Source organism: Protopterus annectens, chromosome 7.part0, assembly GCF_019279795.1.
Source record: "Protopterus annectens isolate FY-2018-M chromosome 7.part0, PAN1.0, whole genome shotgun sequence".
Lineage (NCBI taxonomy): Eukaryota > Metazoa > Chordata > Ceratodontiformes > Protopteridae > Protopterus > Protopterus annectens.
Genome location: NC_056739.1, coordinates 94492756 through 94506351, shown reverse-complemented (window position 1 = coordinate 94506351; position 13596 = coordinate 94492756).

Genomic DNA, 13596 nt, shown 5'->3' with positions numbered 1-13596 from the left:
CGAGCTGGCACCTCGGCGTTCGTGAAAATCTACTGCCAATCATTAGCGAACCAGAGTTCCGCTGTGGCGACCCCTAACTGGGAAAAGCTGAAAGACAAACAACAACAACAGTGCAGAAGCCCATTTTCAATGAAGGCTTGGGAAGAAAAGTACCAATAACTGTTTAACCATTCTGAGGAACTGAAACACTTATAAAAGTAGCAGGTATTAAACAATGTGCAATTCAAAAATTTGTGGAAAGACTTGGTATTCTGGGGTTGTCATGGTGAGGTACAGGAACACTGAATGCTGTCATGCAAATCATCTAATGAATAGAACATTGTTGCAGTATTACGGATGTTATTTGACATTTTCTGTCAGACGTTGGGGAAAGTGTCCATTTGTAGGCTATGGTCAGAAGAGAGCATGGAAACCTTACCTGCCATAAGTTTTGTTTTTCTTTTCTTTCTTTTGTTAAATAAACTTGCCTTTTTATGTAACTGTTTGCAAATATCATATTGGAGGTACATGTCCCATGAGTGCAGCAGCAAAAAGATTCTCGTACCACAGGCAAAGTTTATGGTAATTTCTGCGCAAACGGGATGCTGCCACAGCATTTAATACAAATTTCTGAAAGTATATAGCTGCAATATAGCACGGTCAGTACTAGTGATCCAGAATAAAATAATCTAGTAATCCATTTAAATATATGATGAGGCCATGATGTGAGATGAGTATTAACAGGAAAATGTATTACTGCAGTGGTACAGTGTACCCTATAGCCCTTCTCAAAAGGTACAACAGAAGCCAGCAAGCACACAGATGATCTATGGTAAATTAGAACAAAAAATACTGTAATACACACACACACACACACACACACACACACACACACACACACTAACAAACAAATGCCACACTGCATGGCTTTGGTGTAGCAGCAAAGTGAAACAGAAGATAAATAATGCACAGCCCTCCAACCCTTCAGTAGTGCAGTCTGTATTAATATTCTAAAATTGCTGTGTTTATATTTACTTTTATTTTTGAAACAAATGGTTTTAAACTGTCTTGATAGCTTACTTAGCTTAGTCATGTATACATTTTTTAAATGAAGGATTGCATCCAACAACTGAAGTAAAAAAGGAAAAGGTATAATCTGAAAGTGAGCTGAAGCAAAGAGGAGTAGTAAGCAGTAACAGAACTATGCAGATATTAATGTAATCACCTACCAACCTATTTACTTGAAACAACATTTGTTACACAGCTGGTTTGAAGTGCTAGTTTCATAACACATCTGCCACAATGTGCCACACCACTACCTTAAGTCATTTGACAGCATTTTCAAATCTTGATATGACATTAAGTACAGAAGTTTCATTTAACCATTTAGGATTCAAAGTCTTTTCAGCTCAATTACAGCTGGTTTTTTTATTTGTTAATTGGGTAACCCCACACCACACATGCCCCTTTTCATATTGTGACCTGAGAGCATTGTATGGTTAGTTGACTTGCTCAGAGTTAAACAGTAAGCAAATGGAGGCTGAGGGAATCCAACGCTGGACTACAACAAGCAGCTAGATACCTCATAACCTTAATTCTCTGTGCTCACTGCTAAATCTAAAGTGAAGAAAGGGGCACAGGATGTTTGATAAGATAGGTGTCAACTTTCGTAAAAGAATTAAAAAATGTCAAGAAAGGTTTAGAAGGCAGTTACATCAAGTGTGAAGCTTATCAAGGCAAACAGTACAATGGCTACTGCTTCTCCTTTTGTAAATCATTTCATCACATAGTCACTTGACTCCGGTGAAGTTTAATGAGATTTTTTATTGCTTATTAAATGGATGATTTTTTTTGTTTTCACAAGATTTCAAAAAGGCAGATTATTGGACTGCTGAAAATACCAACATGAGAGGCAGTAGGCAAGAGAAATTCTTTTGACAAGCTAATTTTTGTAGATTGTGTATCTTATTCAAAGAAAAAGTGGCATAATTCTGACTAAATGGTACCTCACATCAGCTTTAATAGGCAAAATAGCAGCTCCTCTAGCCACTCTGGGGCATAGAGGGATAAAGCCCTGACTATGTTGCAGGTGACCAGAGTTCACATACTAGCTTGGGCACTTATAAGCTGGCAGGGAGGATGGGAGTGAACGGCCTCTGCTGGTTTGCTGAAGGTAGAGAGGTAGTTCTGGCTCACCACATTAGTGTCACTCAGAGGAAGCACTAGGTCCCTACCTCATGAAGGTCAAATTTCTTGAGCACCAACTGCCATAAGCAAGTCACAGTGTGAGCCAAGGGGTATGCTTCCCCTTGGACAGCAGCTACAGCTGAGTTTGGAAGAACAATTGCAGGAAAAGGAGAATGTTCCAACAGAGGAAAGGGTAGGCAGCCTCACAGGGCCAGGAATGCTGGCCTGCTCCCTAACATCTGACTTTCTCTGTGTCCGGAACAAATGGGCCAGAGCAATCTCGACCAGACAGGAATCTTTGTCTCCCACTACCTTGGAACAAATGAGACACTTAGTCATTGGTCTTGGTCTTGTGGGCTTGCAAAAAAAAAAAAAAAGAAAGAAAAAGAACCAGCTCTATTGGCATACAGGGATAATGTCCTCATTGCAACACAAGTGATCCAAGTTTAATTAGCAGCTCAGGTACCTGCAGAAACTGACTAGGAGGAAGAGAAATGATGAGGAATTATCTCATACTTTCTGACAGGGGGTGGAAGTGTGCTAGGATCAGTGCCATTTCACTTACTGTGGATACTAGGCTGTCAAAAAAGCCATTATTATGGTAGATGGATGAGCAAAAAAGGATGCTCCTCCTTATAAGTGGAGTTATTTCCTTCATGGCACCACTGCCCTCCCACCTACGTGTCATCACTTATGCCCATCGATAGTGGCTAGGGCTTAAAAGATAAACCCAGCTGGGCATAGCATGATAGCCATGCTTCTCTGTTCATCTTTCATCTCATATGGATACTCACAGTATGGTGGGCAAGAGGTTTTTCTATCCATACTGATAAGACCCACCAAGCAAATGGACACATTTGGGGTACTTGCCCTTAGGGAGAGAAGAAGCAATGGAGAAAAGCAGGGACCTAAAGTCAGAAATAGCTGATAGAAAAAAGTCTTTAACAGGTACAGTAGATATATAATCCTAATGCTGGGCCACTGATGAAAGGTATAGAAACACGTATCTGGTATACTGTGCCGGTATTTTTTTTTATTTACACACCCAGTGTGTCATCAGCATTTTATCTATTCTCTTAGGGTATCAACACAAGTACTAAAATTCTCCTAAACCCAACAAATTATAGGACTTCCAAGATGTCTGCGCACTGAATAACAACTTAATTTTAGGTCTCTCAGTGAGAAAACAAAAACACAGAAAAGAGAGCCAATGAACTTGTCTTTTTGGGTAAATTTTAGTAATTGGCTAGTAAGTGTACTGCCTGGATGCCAGCAAAAAAGAAATTCAGAGAACTTGAAGGAAAATCAATAATAAAGAGTGAGGAAAAAACACTGACTGGGAAGAATTCTGCAGCTGTTCAGGAAAAAAACATTGCAAGCTCCATCTTTGGTGCAAGGCATGACTTTCAGTAACCTAGAGGAAAAAATAAGTCAAAAGTACTCACAGCTGATTAAAATAAACAAAACATTGAAGGAGTATGTCAATTCAAATAACAAAAGGCTGGAAACAATGACAGAAGCTTTAAACAGATATTCAGATGATGAGTTGATAAAACTGCAAAAATCAGAAGTCAAAATGAAGAAAAGACTGGCTGAATATGAGACTGCTCAAGAAGATTTGTTTTAAAAAATAACAGAGTTAGAGGACAAAGCACTTAGGGAAGACCTGAGATATTCTGCTATACTGTAGATGCTGGAAGGACAGACTGTGATAATTTTATGAAGACACAAATAAGCAACTGGACTGGTATTCTACTGCAGGAGTTGCTAATTGAAAGGGTACACTGGCCCTATGAAATCAACCTAGGCCTCTAATAGTAAAGATGTAATCTTACCAGCAGAAAGACTTGATGCCGACAAAACTGTGGCAGAAGGACAAATTACTAAAAGTGGGAGACAGTAGAGTATTTGTGGAAAATTGTTACTCACTGTACACCAGGCAGAAGAGCAATACATTTATTCCACTAATCAGGGAATCTTGAGAAGCAGGTGTGAGATTCAAGCTGCTATATCCAGCTGTTTTCAGAATATTCTTCCTGGATGTCAAAATTATTTTTTATGCAGAACAAGCTAAGGCGAAAATGCAAAAGTTTGTCCAACAAAAAGTGAGCTATGAAACAGAAGGAGATTCTGCTTCATATTCATCTGGTAATAAAGACCACAGAGAGACTACATCGGTGGAACCTTTTCCAGTGTTTCAAAGGAAAATGACTGAGAGACAGAGAAAAACACAAGAGTTGACCAGAAGAACTTTGAGTAAGTTGGAAATGAAGCAGAGATTGGCTTTGGGGGAAGATCAATAGGAAGAAAATCAGCAACTCAGAAATTGAAAAATAAATGTGGGATTACAAAGAATTAATTATATTTTTGAAACATGACAGAACAAGAAATCCTGGAAATATTGGAGTTTTTTACTTTGTTAAATTTGTAGGGGACTCTATGCATATGCCCTACTTCATGTCACTAATGTCTGGAAGAACATTTAGGAGAGGGAAGAGGAAGGAAAGAGTTAACTGTAAGTAAAACAACATTTTGTTCTTAACAGTAGTATTTTTATAATGCATGACATAATCTGCATGCTATAAAGTAAAGCTTTCTCAGGTATTTGCAAGTGTAATAAGGATACTAAAGTAAACAGGTAGCCCTGTTTTGTATTTTCCTCCTTTCTTTTTCCTTGTCCAGTTTTAAGAAATGTAGGTACTGCAGTGTAAAAAAAAAAAAAAAGTCTTTCCAAAAGAGTATGATACAAGAAAAATCGATGTGCTTTTTCTTACTCTTCCATAGGGGAATAACTGGATTGACACCCTTGGTGTGCTCTAGTAACAAGTTTTAAGGGAAGCAAATAAATAAAAAAGAACACAAATATAATAAAAAGTTTTTCTCTAGCAAATGAATGAATGCTTGTTTAGCAACTGTGTATCTTGTAATCATGTCTCCATGGAAACAATTTGGTAAGTAGCAATAAAAACAGAATATGTCTTTATTTTAATGGCTTTCTTTAAAAGGCTATGAGATAATGTTTTCTGAAAACATTCAAGCTTTTTTTCCAATGTGGAAGAGGAATAAAGATAAGACCAAAACAGACAGCACTTAGTGGATATAAGCACAGGCTGTATCATGCGTCTTAGCATGCATAACCTTCCTTATAGGTTAATCCAAGTCTATGAGTGTGGCTGTCAATCTGGGGCAATTGTTCCTGTTAGGAAGGTTAAACTTCAATATTTGAAGAGTAGTTTTTGTGTGTTGGTAATAAGTTAATAGCTTTTAGGGATGTTCTGCATGTTTTTTGTTTGAGAGTTTTCACTAAAATAAAAAGTTTTGTAAGATGTGATATATGTTCAAATGGATATGACAAGAAACAAATGTGTAAAAGATTAACCTGCCAATCATTAGCATACGTAACACAAAAGCTGGAACTAAACATTTTAAAAAAGCTGTTACACATAACAGGTGAGAATAATAACTTCTTAACATAATGACAACACTTTTTATATTATCTTTAAATATAAATGCTCTCACAGATATATACAAAAAGAAAGAGTAGTGATCTATATAAAAACATGTAGAGTGCTAATAGCTATGATACAGGAGACACATTTGGAAAGAACTGAGCATGTCAATTTGATTAAGAAAGGTTTTCAGAATGGTTATTCAGTGGAATATCTGGGACAAAGGTAAAGGGAAATACTTAAATTCATAGATTCATAGATTAGTACTAGACCAACTGCCCTTGCAAGCTATTTTAAACCTAGCCAATTATCCCTTGTGAGGCTCAATCCCTGAACCTTGTGTTTGTAAGGCAAACACCTTAACCATTAGGCCACCCTCCCAACCATTTATTAATTAACCATACATATCAATTGTTCACATATTAATTGTAAGGAGAGCTTCAGTCGTGATAGAAGAGGATAAAAGAGATAATAATGGTAGATTTGTAGTACCAAGAGGCTACTGGCAAGGGAGGAAGATTACACTGGCATGTATTTATATTTCACCTAAAACTGCAACAAAGGATCTTAAGAAAATGCTGGGAGAAGTAATCAGGTGTCAACAGAGAATATTACTTATAGGTGGGGAATGGAATTTAATCTTCAGCAGTGAGGATGTAGCTAGGAGCCCCAGAAGGTAAAATGTAACAAAAGAGGGTAGATTTTTGAAGAAATTTATGAAAATATTTGGCATGGATGATGTGATTTAGTAGTTGGAGTTCAGAGTGAATTTATGTATTATTCCCAAAGATAAAAAAAATGGGCTAGGCTCGAGAGAACCTATAGTTCACAGGAGCATGTGCACTTAATTGAAAGTTGTGATACACATCCAGTAACTATTTCAGATCACATAGCAATAATAACTAAAATAAAAATGCAGGGTAATGAAATAAAAGCAAACACTAGTGCTTTCCCTCCTATCTCTTGAAAAGAGAGGAATTTCAGAAATGGGTAGTGGAAGTTATTCAGGAGTTATTGGACAATATAGAAATTTCTTTTGAAAATATAGCTAGGGAGTGGGATAAAATTAAAGTGGAGTTTAAAAATAGGGTGGAAATAAAAGAAAGGGAGATGTGGTTAAGAAGTAACAAGAAATATTTAGAGGGACTGAGAAAGGTTAAAGTATTGTAGAATGGGGGGATCCCACAGAACAAGAAGTTACAAGAAAGTCTGTATTGCACAGCTTATAAACAAAGGCATTGTGTCTAGATCTAGGGATGTCATTGTACCCCTTTACTCAGCCCACATTAAGCTAGTCATTGAGTATCTAGATCTTGCCAAGGCTTTTGACACCATCCCCCATTCTGGAATTATAGATAAACTCACTAAACTAGGTATATATATATCCCTATGTCACAAGATGGGTTGCCAACTGGCTCACTGACAGAACCCACACTGTGAAAATAGCAGACTCTAAATCCAACTTCAGACTAGTGACAAGTGGAATACCACAGGGTTCAGTCCTGGGTCCTCTTCTGTTTGGTATCTACTTCTCTGAAGTACAGGCTAACACAGAAGGACTTTGGCTAACAAAGTTCGCAGATGACTGCAAACTAGCAGCCATAATCAAAACTCCTAACGATGTGGACATCCTACAAAAGGGCCTCATTGAGACAGATGCCTGGTGTCAAAGCCATGGCCTCAAGCTCAGTGCCAAAAAGTGTCATCCCTTTTGGTAAAAACTCTTTACCCATGAACTACCACACAGGTGGTAGTCTACTTAACACCAAAAGTGTGATAAGAGACCTTGGGACACAGGTGGATAGTAGTCTCTCCTTTCATAATCACATCACCACAGGTGTCAGGAAATCCTTCTACATGGCACACCTCATCACAAAAGGTTTCTTATCCAGGAAAAAAGAGGTCATTGTTCCCCTCTACTCATCACTCATTAGACCCATTATAAAGTACAACGCCTCTTTTGGTATGTACCTCGCAAGACATCTACAACAACTGGAAAGGCCACAGAAATACCTCACAAAGAGGATTACCAGCCTCAAACAGATGCCCTACACAGACCATCTCAAAAAACTCCAGCTTTACTCTGTCACATATCGCCAACTCAGAGGCAATCTCTGCCTAACATATAAAGCTATGTCAAACCCAGAGCTGTTGGACATGCTCCACTTAAAGAAATCCAAATCCCTCCGAGCTACACGCTCTAGGGACCTAAACCTTGTCACCACAATAAACAGAACATGCTGAAGGGATATATTCCTGTCCCAGAGACTTCCCATACTCTGGAACAAACTACCTATCTATATCAAACAAAGCTCCTCATTAGCACTATTCAAGAAAAATGTTGATGATTGGATGGGAGATAAGAAATTCACCCCAGGGATCATTTATGTGGCTCTGCTTGACAAGGGCACAGGAAAATAATTTTCTTGGGTGGCAAAAGCAAGGGTACCATTTGGCTAGGCTTATATAGACCCTAGGGCCAATAGCCTAGTACCTACCTATGAACCTATAAACCTAAATCAATTGGTGAAACCCTCTACAACTATCTTCCCTCTATCCGCTGGAATAAGCTTCCTTTAACAATCAGAGCTATTACACAGCACCTCCCATTTAAAATCACCCTAAAAGTCCACTTTACAAATACCTGGACTTGCTCCTGTATACAACCACCATGAACTTAATCACCTGGCCCTCTTTGCATACATTCCCTTCTCAATTTTCTATGTAATTCTATGTAATTCTCGCTACAGAATTCTAACTCCTAATACCTTTTTCACTCAGTTTCTCCACTGCTCATATTTACCTCCCTCTCTTCTTTTCCCACTTAGCTTACTCCCCTTTCTCAGATTTCACTTGATTCTAACTACTACTACCCTCATCTCTTATTTACAAATTTAAACACAATCTCTAATTTTCCCTCTTTTATCCATAACCATACTTTTTCTATCACCTGCTCTCTCTATCAACTTCCCCTCTGCTCCTGATTACTGATGTACATGCTTTTGCCTGTAAGAACTAAGATTTGATATACAGTACCTCTATACTCTTTTCTTAAACTCTGAGTTAATTCTCATTACTCCCCCTCTATATGGTGAAGTCCTTATGTATTGGAGATATATGAGATATATGAAAGACTTTAACATTTGGTTTTATTGCCTTTTTTGTAAATAACACCTTTAAACTCTCATGTTACAATTGCAAATCCAAGCATTGTAATGCATGTTTATATTACCTTATGCATACTGTATTGTTTGTAAACATTTTTATGGTGTATGTAATACTTTGTGGAGCTTTTCTCCCTGGGCCTCTGCTGAAAAAGGGCACAAGCTCAGTCAGACATTCCCGGTCAGCAAATGTAAATAAATAAATGAATGAATAAATTCAAATTCAGTCACTAAACCCAAAGTAGGAAATAGTTCTTTTTTCCCCCAATTTTTTTTTTATAAAAATGTATGTACATTACAATAAATTAAAGAAAAAACAAAAACTATCAGTTTGCAAATTCATATCATGTTCTATTAACCTCAAACACACAGATAAGTGATTACTCTACTGTAACACAGAAAAGAAAGGGTTTGACTAGTGAGCCAAGAACTTGAGGAGCTCAAATGGAAGGACAGAAAAAGCAAAAATATGTTATCTGCTTGCCTTTCTTCAGGGTGGGGGGGGGGGGGGAGTCAAAAGCATGTATGGCAGCCCCTGGTGGGGATATTACTCTATGTAGCCCATGCTTACAGAATACTTGTGCATGACAAAACAGACATTTGCAGCCATAACGGCCTTAAACTATTGCATGTCGAGCAATGGAGGGAGTGAGAATGGGTAGGGCATATCAAAAGAATCCCTATGGTCATGATTATTGTAGTGCACAGTTTCACTCTCAGCCCCCTTCTCTTAGACAACAGGAGGGTTTTGGATTGGATCTGGGGTGTCAGGAGTAATTCCCAGTATCTAAGATCGAGGAGAGGTACCAGCATTAGCACAGCAAAAAAAGAGAATGCTGAAGAGTACTTTGGCGCACTTGAAGGTAGTACAGGATGACTCAGTGTAGTACAGCAATCACCACTGACTAAAACAGAATATGCATCGATATTTTTCAGGTCTAACTCATACTGCTCAACTGTCCCTGTTTTTCCTCATGCTTTTGACCAGTCCCTCATAACATTTTCACTGAGGATTACAGCCAGTTACTTAAACTTTTAAATGAGTTATAATACTATTTAAAACTATTTTGATTTGGGGCCTTTATATACACTTCATTAGTTTTCGATATCCACCTGATGTTCAGAAACTCGTTAGTTTGAGTTCCACAGTAGTGAGATTCAATAACTGAAAACGCAGACTCATACATACTAAGTCCGAGACTGGCATTTCTTGGAATGTTCTGTTTTCTCCAAGATGTGATAATATCAGAGTCAATATATAGGTTTGGTGTGTTTGTGGGAGGTATACCTCTCAACCTCTTAGTGCAAGAAATCTGGACAAAGCCTGACAAAAACAGGGGACAAAGACTCAAAAATAGGGAGATATTTGAAATATTGCTCTTAACAACTTAGAAAGTTGCTAGAGTAACAGGGTTTGTTTTACCATACATTTTCTAAGGATCTGAAGTCTGAAACTCAAATGTATGTCATTATTTAGTGCTTTCAGTCCTCAGATCATACATACCAGTGACTTGCAGAAAACCACAAATGTTATGAGGAACAAAATAAATATATGAGCCAAAAATCTGGACATTCTGCGAAAATCTGGATGGTTGAGAGGTATGGGGGTACTTTTTCTCCACACTGGGGGGTGTGGGTTTATGGGGCTTGCTGCCTACACTGCAAAACACAGCTGTAAAGGAGAACAGTTATGTTTAACATTTGCTGTTCTTATGTATTTTCGGATTTTTTATTTTTGTAATTCAAAGGCTTGCATTTATGAGTCTCAAAATTACAAACACATTTAAATATGTGTTAAGTATGCAAATCCATGCATATTATATATATTTTATTTTGTTGTATTTATTTTAATGTGTTTACTGGGGTAGAGCTCTGATCTCAGTGGATTAATGTCATGTACATACATATAGTAAAAGCACGTATTTGTCTACATTTATTTATTTTACATTTGTTGACCAGGTTAGTCTAGCTGGATATATGTCCATTTTCAGTAGAGGCCCGGGGAAATAAGCTCCAATCAGTTCAAATGAAGTTCACATATACAGTAGTACATATTTAAATTGCAAAAAATATATATATTTTTTTTAACATTGTAGAGTAAGTTGTATAAGGATTTAGCTGATTATTGAGCAGAGAAGGTGAGAGCTAGTGTCAGTGTCTTACTCCTAATGATTGACTACTGCCATCTCTCAGCCATTTGACAACATATTGCCTGGTCCCCGTGAAAATGACTGGTCAGCATTATTTTACCAGTGATAATTACTCTGCTCAGTACTTCCGAATGTTACTGCCTGTATATACAATAGTTACAAAATGCAGGCAACATTGTACACCAGCTTTAGTTTTGGAGACAAACTCAGCATCAAGTATCTTATAAATTAAAGCCATACACCATATACATTTTGAACACTCTTAAAATGAAATGTTCAAAGAGTTAAACTGAATAGTAAATGAGTATTGGTGCTGTTCAAAGACAATGTGTATCCTGGAGCAGGAAAAATACTCCACAAAATGATATACCAAAGCACTTTCCAGTTTTAAAAGTTCATACAGTAGGGACAAGACATTACATACAATGTATTCTTGTTATGTAAGCACTGTCCTCAGAACCATAACTAGGGCTCCACACTGAATCCCCCTCAAATCAATATTGAGTTGAAGAGCAAAAAAAAAAAAATCAGGTCTTCTCAAAGTCGAAGACCAATAAAAAACGTATTGTTGCATCTGAAACTGTAACAAACTGCTTTTCAGAAATATAGCAAGCAGCAGTTAGTTATGAAGCCATGATGTGCTTTCAGCACCAGAAAGCAATGCTAGTACTGCACTCCCATAGCACTGGCACCTGTCGATCACACCCCCTAACAACTTGTCCCCTGGTCAGCTATCCCCTTTGCTCTGCCCTAGTTATAACTCTAAACATACTGCATGCACAGAGTATAAAAGCATATAATCCCTCCCAAGGATTATACACAATTCCCAAACACCACTCCAGCTGCATACAGTCTGATCCCAGTAGGGTAATTTACTGTACCTGAAATGCGTACATACAGATAGGATAGTGCTTGTATCTGCATCTTCTTCTATGCTGCTGTGTTGCTCAGTTACCCAAGGAGCTGAGCAGCACATTAGCACTAAGGCAGAATTGAAAAAAGAAAAAAAAAACTTGCGTGTTAGAAAAATACTGAAAATGAATTCTCCTGTGGTGCAGGCAATCCTGCTACCACAGCCACATCATTCCCTGCCACCAAGTTGTGGTGCAGTGGTCCTCTAGCCATTGCGAAAACTTGTGGCATTATTTTGAATATTAGGGCAATTTATAAATATATATATATATATATATATATATATATATATATATATATATATGTATTCCTGCACACAAATACACACAAATGCATAAACACACACATATATGGGTCACTCAGTTCTTGTCAAAGTTCATTAAACCTGTAACTCAATTAAATGAAACCACTGAATACATACTGACAACTCTGAGAAGGGAGCACTAATAGATTGCCCCCTTCAGCAGGACTCATGGTAGCACTCACTTTTAGGTTGTGCGACTAAAATATTTAGTGTAAAATATAAGAAGGTGCACCATGAGCCAAAAGGCTTAAAGAAGATAAATCTCCAGTAGATAAAACACAGGTTTATTCATACACAACACGAACAGACTGCAGTAGGGTAAGCGCTTTCACGTTATGTTTAACGCTTCATCAGACATCAAGGCAGCCTCAAACCATCAGTTTAAATATATATGACTCACAGGTCATATGTTTAAGCTAACAAATCAGAATAAAAACAATGTATATATCAATTGTTAAAATACAAACATCATAAAGTCTTAAAAGCACATGTTAACGTCTTAAAGGTCTATTAGCTAAAAAAGGTTTAAGTGCTATTCTATCATTTAGACCAAATTTATGCGCTTGTAATTTTAGTATCCACTTCCCTTCTCTTTCCTCAATTTTGTTTTTGATGTCCCCTAATCTGCCATTTTTGGCTACCAGCTCAAGAACCTGAAATTGAAAACAGTGTGCTGGTCCTTGTTCCTTTACGTGTTTAGCTAGGGCATTGGTGGTGTTGCATTTAGCTATAGCATAAATATGCTCCCTAACGCATTCACGTAGAGTTCTGGTTGTCATGCCAACATAAAAGATTTTACATTGCTGGCATCCAGCTAGGTATACTAAACAGTCAGACTTGCAGTCAGCATAACGTCTGAAAGAATAGGTGCGTTTGGTATAGGGATGTGTAAAACAGTCAGTGTTGGATATATATCTGCATTGATTGCATGTATGACAAGGATAGGTACCTGTCTTGGTTATTGACTTGTTGGGTCTTTCGACCCTGTCATAGCAAAGTAGTCTGCTGAGAGAGGACATATTCCTGTATGCAACTCTAGGTCTCTCATCAACAAGGTTCTTAATCCTATCGTCTACCATTAAAAGTCTCCAGTTGTTGTTTAAGATGTTTATAATATGTTTGTTTTTATTAGTGAAAGGAATAACAACTCTATTGACGTTAGAGTTGTTCTTGGCCTTATTGGGGACTGAAGGATCTCTAAGTCTGTTAATCAAGGGGGCTCCTATGTCTTCCCTAAGTCTATCACCCATAGTGATGTGTTCTGATACATGCTCACGATCATAGCCTCTGGACAAAAAATTCCTGGCTAATTGAGTTTTGTGTTTATTGTAGACCAAGTCTTGTGATGTTAATTTGGAAACCCTTATGGTTTGGTTCTTGACTATATTATTGTGGACGTGTCTGGGGTGCATGCTACGACGATGTAATAAGTTGTTCCTCCAACAAGATTT